The sequence below is a fragment of the Hippocampus comes genome, unplaced genomic scaffold, assembly GCF_001891065.2.
Source record: "Hippocampus comes isolate QL1 unplaced genomic scaffold, H_comes_QL1_v1.1 scaffold298, whole genome shotgun sequence".
NCBI lineage: Eukaryota > Metazoa > Chordata > Actinopteri > Syngnathiformes > Syngnathidae > Hippocampus > Hippocampus comes.
This window is the reverse complement of record NW_017805417.1, coordinates 959687-969522: the sequence shown is the minus strand read 5'-3', so window position 1 is coordinate 969522 and position 9836 is coordinate 959687.

Sequence of the window (9836 nt, the reverse complement as noted above, 5' to 3'; positions counted from 1 at the left end):
TGAATACCTTACTAACGGCATGAATAAAATCATCTTTCTAAGGGCAGAATTGTTGAAGCAAATTTTTGTATTGAATGTCAATTAAGTGACAATTAAGTGATGGGGGCACCTTCATAATGGGAGTCAGTTAAATTGCAAATTGTTAAATAATAATAATTATGATGATAATAGCACACACACTGAAATAAAAAAGAATTAAAAAGAGACATGAGACATATTTACCTCTCGTTACAATTATGTTTTATGTTACTATTATAACAATAAATCATTAATTTTTAAATCGTTACAATCTGTTAAAAATGTATTCTATTATTCTTATTTATTTGTCGTCGCAGTAGATTCAGTAGACAAATGCAACACGCTAACTTGACCACCGGGTGGCAGTAAGGTACAATATTGCCATCGATGTGAAAAAGAATGAACAACATTCCAGTCGTTTCGGTGCGCGCGCGCGTCTCAACTGACGCTTTTCCCAAACTGAGCCCAGCTGTGCCTGCGTGCTGACGTCATCACGTCCCCGCTGTGATTATGCAAGTGACGTGGCTGCTGGATGGCTTGCAAAGGGAATGGAATCCAGATCGTGTTGTTGTGATTGTTTTTTTTTTTTTGTTTTTTTTGTTGTTTTTTTTTTTACTGGTATATTTGTTTTGTTGCTCTCCAACGAAACGCTTGATTTTACATTTTACGCCAGAGCAGCACACATTTAATTTGCGTTTTTATACACATTCGAAAACGTGTTAATCATATCTTACGATATAACCACTCACTCTTACATTCTTTACCTTTAAGGACAACTTGGAATCGTTCATTAATTAACATGTTCGTTACGTTTTTGGAAAGTAGTTGCACCGGAGTCAAGAGTAGAGATTCAAACCGCAAACGTTAAGAAGTGCGTGGCAGACGTACGAGACATTCGATCACTGTGCTGAGAAGCTTTAATTTGTTTTTAAAATGCCATCAAAGGCTCTGGCTACTAGTAAACAGCCAGCGGGCCTGAGTTTGCCTGTCCCTGCTTGTAAACAGTAGAAAAAAGGAAATGTTTCCTTTATTTCTGAACACTGAGCAGACATGATGTTCCCTCCAGATGCCCCGATGCCGAAAGCAGCACGATTCTTTCATGTCGCTGGTCGACATCGTCTTGCGTAAGTTTGGAGCAAAATGATTCTTCCAGTCTTTAAAAAATAAATAAATAAAAACGGGAAAACAGCTCGAGACTGGGAAGAGGAGGAGTCATTCTTGAGATGCCAGGAGGATAAATACTTGTTTCCTTAAAGTGGGGGGAATTAAAGAAAGAAAACCGCGAGAAGTTGTTTTTAACTTCTTGAAAAAAAAGAGGCCTGCTGGCAACCATGCTGTTCAAAAAAACTCAAGATGAAAAAAAATCGAAACCAGGTTGCAATGAGGTTTGAGATGAATAGGAGCACTTCCTGTTGGGCTTGACTGAGCCCTTCTTATCTCTGCCCCAAGTGGAGCGCAGTGCCGGCAGGAAATGATCATTACTTGTGGCTGCCAATTCTGAGATGTGCGGGGCGGGGGTGATGAAGGAATAAAAGAAAATGTAGCCCTGAAATAAATATCCAATGCTACAGTGGCTATTAAAAAAAATATCCCCAAAACAAGTTTGACTCTGCAACATTATGCACAGTTTGGATATTTAATTCCGTGAGTCTTTATCATACCACTAGAGGGAGCGCGTGAGCCTGTAGTGCGACTGTAAATTTATTGAAGAAGGAACCAACCATCATGACATCAGTTCATCAGAGCCACTGCAGGAGTTGTTCACGCGCAGGCTTTCAAGACCGAACCCATTTGTAGGCCATCGCTGACCAAAACACCAGCACCTATCGAAGTACAGAAACAGCGACTTACTGTATATTTTGTGTTCCCTGCGCAGTATTAAAGATAATCTCATGCTATGGCGAGACGACAAATGGCTTGACGGCAGTGTTGTGCATGTTCATGTTTATGTTCAGGCCTACGTAAATTCCGGTTGCTCTGCATTTCTCCATATCAGTCCTTCAAATGTTGTTTTAAACTCCACTTTCAGTTGAATGTAACGAACCACGAACAGTTGATTTTTTTTTTTTTTTAATAACCTAAAAAAAAAACTGAAATGAGCATTCACTATCACATGCAGCTGTCAGACAGGGGTTCAATTGCAGGACCGCCCCACCATCCCGAGGCCATATGTCGTGGTCAGGAAGTCAACATGACAACATGACACGCTTGTGCAGCCAACAGGGAAAAAAAAAGCCCATTCGCAGCGAGCACACGCACGCACGCACGCACGCACTCAGACAGCTGGAGGTGAGAGAAGCGATTGTGAATTGTTGACTGTTGCCCACTAGAACACGTGCGAGCGTTGGGTCACGCTTGTGAGTAACATTCAATCAGTCATTCTGTCTTGTGTCACTATTTTAGCGAATGATTTGAGTTCCAACCGGCATAACGTTTGAAAATTCCCATGGCACAAATGGTGCAGTCAAGCATTGCCCATTTTGTGTCGTACGTTGATTGTTCAACGTGTGGTACAACTCCTGACTAGTAGTATGTGGGTGCCCTCATGTGGTATGTGAAAGCATCACAGCCAGTATCTGTTTCTGTGTTTTTAACTTTGAAGAGCAATTTGTTTTTCGTCATTCATTGAGGAAACTTTATTTTAATGTGCAAGACATAAATGATATATAAATGTTATCTAGTTTTGCCCTGTATCGAAATCAACTCAAAACGGCCTAAACAAAGATTTTTAAAGGATGACATTTTTTTTTCTACAACCCTCTTCAACATGTCTTGATTGTATATAAATAATGACACACTGTACACAGCAGTGTTTAGAAATGTGTCCGTGTCGGTTCATGTGGCCCAGCAGATAACTGATAAGCATTGCAAACAGCAGAAGCTCGTGTCTGTTTTTGTTGAGGCCTGTTTAGGTTTGCCTCAATGCGACAGAGCACGCTGAACATGGAGTCGGTTGACGCCGATGACTTCCTATAACTTCCCTATGTTTTGTTTCAATTGTCAAAACTTGGTCAAATAAACAATTAGAAACCAGATGAAATGATAAGTGTATCGTAAGTAACAATGATAAATCATTTAAAATCAATCCTACAATAAAATGATGAACAAGGTTTCAACGCAATGACTAATGAACAATGTGATTCCTTTCAGGAAATTTGAGGTAATTATTCCCCAATTTTAATTGATGCATAATTGTCTATTTAATTGCCTTTATTTTAATTTAATTTTGACACAAACAACACTCCATAAATGTCCACTGTTATTTACTTTAAAAAATGTTTTCCAGAGTCACCCCACGAAAGGGTTTGGCTGTTTAACTGAAACAAACAAACAAAAAAATATATATCATGAAGTTGCCTTTGATGATTTCCCTTTGAGGTACACACTATGTTCCACGCATCGCATGCGCCATGTGTACATTAACTCGTGTTCACTCCAAGCTAACAGCAATAGCCTCACGTCAAATGGAAGAATTTGTCAGACACTTTTCCAGTCAAATTGCAGACTCATCCCATATATTACCATACATCCTAATTCTGTCGCTTTAGCTGTTAGCGTGAGCAATCGTCCTCAACCAGGTTTTTTGCATTTTCTACCCGCAGGGTACAAGTGAAGTGGAAAAATAAACTGTGACATCAACGCCCAGCAGCCAACAACCACTAACATCTGGCTTTTGTCCACAAAAGCTTGATTGCCGTTGGCATTTTCTTCATAAAGGCCAAAAACAACACCGTCGCTAGCCGACCGCGGTCATGCTGACTAGCCGCTAGCCTCACCCGTGGCGCAAATCAAATTTGAAAGTTGGTCCGATTGGGGGTTCACCACTGTGCTCAAGCTTACTAAAGACATTTTAGTTACATTAAAATGAATACATTTTTGACTAATCTCGCTCAGTGGCACATAAGGAGACACAGTAGCAAGTGATGCTAGCCCTCTAGCCTCTTTATTAGCAAAAAGGCTGTTGCCCCAAAATGGAAGCTGGTATTTTTTTTTTTTCTTTTTCAGATTTAGTGTGCGATATATACATTAGGATTTGTAGTTTAGTGGTTAAAACTGTGTTCAAACTTTAAGTAATATTGAGTCATAAAAAGGGTAAGTCGTGTGAACATTTTTACATACATTTTGTTGGTATGTGTATACAATTTTTTAAGATCAATTTAAGTGATTTTCATGAGACCATGAGTCAGCTCATATAAAGAAATTTCCAAACATATAAGTATAATTTTCCTGGGAAAAATATCAATAAAGTTGAATCTGAAAAAAAAAAAACGGTTTACATGGACTAAATTTTGGCCAATGACAAAGACAATATGGGTAGAAAGTTTAGGTGTGACCTTTTCTGTTGAATCCAAGTTTCACACTTTCTTACTTTTATTCCATTTTCAAAAGGTTGATATCTTTGGAAAACTTGCTAAACACAGAAACAAACCACATAAAAGAATTATAGAAAGTCAAGGGCCCGCGACTATATGAAAAATGTCTTTTCTTTTTGACCAAGAGCCCCAGACCTTCCATGGACCAAGACCTTTAGTATAATTGAAATTTCCTGACACAGTACAGCAAACTGTCAGGTTTGGAGACTGAGCGCACTGCCGCCATTGTCCTGGAAATCTCGACGTGTGGGCGATGGCCTTCAGTGGTTAAGAACTTGGGGGCAACGGAGCGGTCCAAGAACAACGCAGGCACTCATGTACCTCGTCTCTGTTTTGGCCATTGTTTCTTCCACATACCGAAAGAGTGTCATCACCCAGGGCGGACCCCCGTCACCCCTCTCTGAACATTCTTTGCGGGGTTGTCATAATCGTATGCATGCAGCTGATTAGTTGGATCTCTCCCTGTAGCAAACACAGAAAGATGTTGCGTCAGGAGAACATATGCAGCAGTTCTGCATGTTGATGTTGGACACGCAAAAGTATCACGCACACAATATGATCCCAGGAAGTATCTGAGGTGGTCCTACATGTCAAGCAGCGGGGCGAGACGGTGCTTTCATACCCACAAAGATGCCGACATGGCAAGTTATTTTAAGAGGGAGGGTCCTTGGGGAAATTCTCTCTGGAGCTGTCAGGCCTCCGCTGCTTTTCATCATGGCTGTTTCTCCATGCGATTTCCCGATATGCAGTCATAGAGCAGAGTAAGGGGAAAAAAACCCCCATCAGCTTTTTGTCCAAAAACTCAACATCAAGCACAACCCTTAATAAAGGATACATATTGTGCACTTTGTTTTGTAGTTAAAAAAGAAAAATCACCCTGATGTCTTAATAATACGACTCTCGATAAACATTTGCCCAAATACAATCAAGAGTTTGGGCACAATTTTCACCTTCTTTTAACCCTATGACCTTGACTGAGGTGGGGGGCCTGTCTCATGCTAGTCATTGAACCCTCCTTTCTGGTTGGCAGGAGCGGCCAACCATGGCTACCATGACGACATCAAACACCAACAAAATTACAGTGGGACGGGGATCGCGCCCAGGGAACCAAGAAAGCCCAAGGCTGGTCCTCGAGAGGCCCTATCCAGCCATTTTTAGACGTCTCCCTCCTCCAACACACCTGGTTCAAATGACCATGATCATTATCAGGCTATCTACAAAGCTTGCTGATGAGCTGATCATTTGAATCGGGTGTGTTGGAGAAGGGAGACCACAACAAGAGACTGGATAAAAACAGAGGTTCAACTGAGCTCCACCCTGAAAAACAAAAATGTTCGTCTTTCAACTGGAGGGATCTTGACAACATACAGTACTGTACTTCCCTGGGGCCAATTCTTATTCAAAGATGGCACTAGCTTGTGGCACACAAATAAGCGAAGAAGAGACCAAAGAAAAAAAAAAAGGACCCAATTAAGAGCTTGCACGCTTGAGTCGGTCTTTACAGTTGTGGTGCGATTCGTTGGGTAATTTAAACTTGACAAATTCAATTTGTCCTGAAACAGCCTGATGCTAACATGTAAACAGATGCGACAGTTGACTTGCCCAACACTTGCGCTGAGCCTGTCATCTGTTAGCAGCATGTCTTCTTTGATTAAGCCGTCGATCCCATGTTGCCTTCAGTAGCGCCGTTTAGCTTGTCGGTCCATGTGTCCGACATCAAACCTGGTCGGCAGCCTCGTGACCGATCAGGGATGAGAACAAAGTTTGGGCGATGTATTCGGTTGACTTGAAGTTTTGACATTCTTAGTAAGGAGGAAACCAGTGAATGGGAAGAAACAGAAAAGTTCATGTACCAATGAACAGATGTAGACCATCCTTAATAAAATGTGAAATACTCATGAAAGAAATACAAACAAGCAAAAACATTGCTGCAATCACCAAATCCTCATTTTTGTGTTCTTTAAAGGTGACCCCAAGTTCATCCCGGCATTAAATTTATCACTGTTGTTAACCTGAGCATGTTCCAGTTTTGTTTGGCTGTTGTCCTTGTGGCCCTTTCGACTCACTCCGTGCATTAGCCAACGAGCAAAATCCACGCTCGCCAAAAGCCTCTGTCTTTGTGTATCGTTCAGACCCTGAGTGACCTCAATCTGAATCTTTGTCAATGCCAAAATAGTAAAAACAGGCGGAGTTGTTTTTATTGTTTTAGCCCAAAGGCAAAGTGCGCTTCCCCGCTGTTATTGCTGCTGCTCAGGAAATTCTGGGTTGCTCTGATTCTCTTTCAAGAATTTTGCCTACAGGGATAACCACAGCATGATGATAAAGTGGCATATGACATGACATGCATCTATACGACTGAAAAACTTTGCTTTTGCACATTAACTCAATTGTTGCCATGTTGCGTCACAATAAGCACCGGACCTAGCAAAAGAAAGAGTAGCCTGATGTTCTTTTCACCACTCGAGAACGCGGGTTGGTTTCAGCAAAAACAACAGTTTCTAAACAAAGCACGAAGAAAAAGAATTTTTTTTTTTTTTTTGGGTCTCATCATTCACAGCCGAACCTTGTTTTCAACGTATGCCGTTAACAACACTTTCACAGCTATAACGTCCACATTTCAAAGTCTGGATTTCACGTAATTCATTTGCCATTTGCCGATATTTGCTTTCAACGAACACAGAATTGTCTTTGTGGATTAGCTTCAAAGACAACAACCCTCATTTTCCCAGTGATGGATTTGCCGCCCCACACCGAACTGATCTTGTCATAGCCCGGCCGGCTCTTTGAGATACTGCAGGAAGAGAGCCCATCGCATCCCCCCAAAGAGATAATGATAGTAGATGGTGGAATGTTGTTTACACCGTCCAGGAAATGCAGACTGTGTTTCCGAGGTAATGACCGCATGCTGGCAGACACTCTGGCAGAAGTCTCGCAAATGAGCAAAAACGATACTGCAAGCATAACTATTGAAAAGGGGAAGTCAACTCCAAAATTTTCAGAAACATAATATGTTCTATGCGCCTCCAAAAGTCTAAAGACGGCATTCTGATGAATATTTTGTTTGCGGAAAAGGAGTTATGGAGCAAAATCCACCCGTTTTTTTTCAGCCATGTCAGGGAGCGGCCATTTTGCCACACGCTGTCGACTGAAAATGACATCACAGTTGCTCAGGGCTCAGGTAACGACCAATCACGGCTCACCTCTTCCCCCGAAGCTTGGCTTTTTTTGTTTTTTCACCCCCATAGACGTTTCTGTCAACAAGAGAGAGTTTGTGAAAGACGAAGAGCTTCCAGATTAAGTGCTGAGTCACTACAGAGGTTGTTCAGAGGACAACATCCCACTTGGAATAACACCACCAGTCTGCCAGCACTATCAAATTGCCCTGACAGTACACACACACACACACACACACACACACACACACACACACACACACACACACACACACACACACACACGAGTCACCCAATTCAGAAAAAAAGAAAAAAGAAAGGGGGGAAAAAGAGTAAGAAATAAAACCAGAAATTACCCCAAATAAATGTCTAATTAAAAAGCAACAGCAAGAAAAACACTCAATGCAAAATTGATGATGAAAGATTATTTTGTAGTTCACTCGTTTTTGATTTTGAATTTAATTACTGCACTGGATTTAATGTACAAATAAAAGTTTGGAAATACAGAAACGCTCCACTTGCTTTCTAATAATGTTGCCTAAATTGATGGATGGTGTACAATAACATCAAATTGTGACATGGAATTTATTTATTATTATTATGTATCTATATATTTTTCATTTTTTTTGTATTTCTTGTTTAGGTTTATGAAAAATCCATCCATCCATTTTCCAGTTCGCTTTACCCCAAAAAATTTCTCCCACTGTGCCATCTGATGGATGTGGTGGGGCACTGACCCACTTCTCTTTAACGCAACATTGATGATAGCCAAAATAGATGATTTCGCACGACTCTGTTTTGAATATAAAATATATCGGAAGACTCCTTCATATCATCGCTCACACCGCCACGTGTCCTACGATTGAGCTTGTCATGATGGAAAAGGCCATAAAAACGGCAAACCCTGGGCTCGGCCTAAGAGGCTTATTTGCACTGTGCTGCGTGTACGCATCTTGTCGTTGACGTCACTAGCCCGACCGAGCGCTGTCTTTGTTGGCTTAAAATTGACCTTTTTTTTTTTTTCCTCTGGTTACGGTGTCCATTTAAAGAACATCTGGAAGGAGTCGGGAAAGTCAAAAGTGCTTCAAGTTGTTTGCTCTCAGTGTGGAGGGTAGCGGGTCCATGAGGTCACCGAGGCTGCATTTGAAACTGCCCAATTGTTACGATTTGGCTGAATGCAGCAGAGGCACTCGGTTTACCAGGGCAAAGACATCAGAACATCTTACTCTTGTCCTAAAGACTTGACACTGGCTGTCAGTCAGTAGAATTGAGTGGTTTGGGTTCTGAGTACATTCAAGAAATTCTGATTGACTCCCTACTGGATCTGGTGGGGTATGATAGCACTTGCCCCGAATGCAAAAATTCAATCATCATTTTTCTGTTGAATCTTTTTTTTTTTTTTTAATACAAATATGTGCTGCCACTTCTTAGAGCCGCTGTAATGATTTTACCAGGTGCCCTCGCTGCCAGGAGGCAATCCAACACTTTTTCCCTTCGGAAGGACTCGGTCAGACAAGGGAGCGCTTAGTAAGAATGCAAAAAAGTCTGCGGACCACCTCAAGTGTCCAAAGGTATGCAGCAATATCCATCCATCAGGTTTTTCTTTTTTTTTTTTTTTTTTAATACCGTATATGATTCATCTCATTTGGGTCACGAAGACCAGCTGACTTGAAGCAAGTAAACATACAGACAGATGATGATTTACCCCTACGGGAGCTGGTGACCTCCCCACAGCTTTTTTTTTTTTTTTTTAACAGATCATTGTGTTCTGCATCCTGGTTGGCGAAGGGAATGTGAACAGTCTCCACGCCCCACCGCTGTACAGCTTGCCAAATTTTCTCCATGACAAAAGGTTCTGTGCTGTATTTCTAAAAACTGTCAGTTGTTTGGAAGAAAATGTTTTCGATTTTTGTTTTGTTTTAAATGCTGGGGCCTGAAAAATGGTTTCATCTTTGCTTTCATTCAATACAGTATTGTATACGTAATAATCACATACAGTGCGGCCCGGTCCTCGGGTGGTTCACGTGTCGACCTCATAGTGCTGAGATACCGGGTTCGATTCCAGCTCCGGCCTTCCTGTGTGGAGTTTGCATGTTCTCCCTGTGCTTGCGTGGGTTTTCTCCGGGTACTCTGGTTTCCTCCCACATTCCAAAAATATGCATGGCAGGCTGATGGAACACTCCAAATTGTCCCTAGGTTTGAGTGTGAGTGCGGATGGTTGTTCAGGTGTCTGCCGCCTACTGCCCAAAGGCAGCTGGGAGTGGCTCCAGCA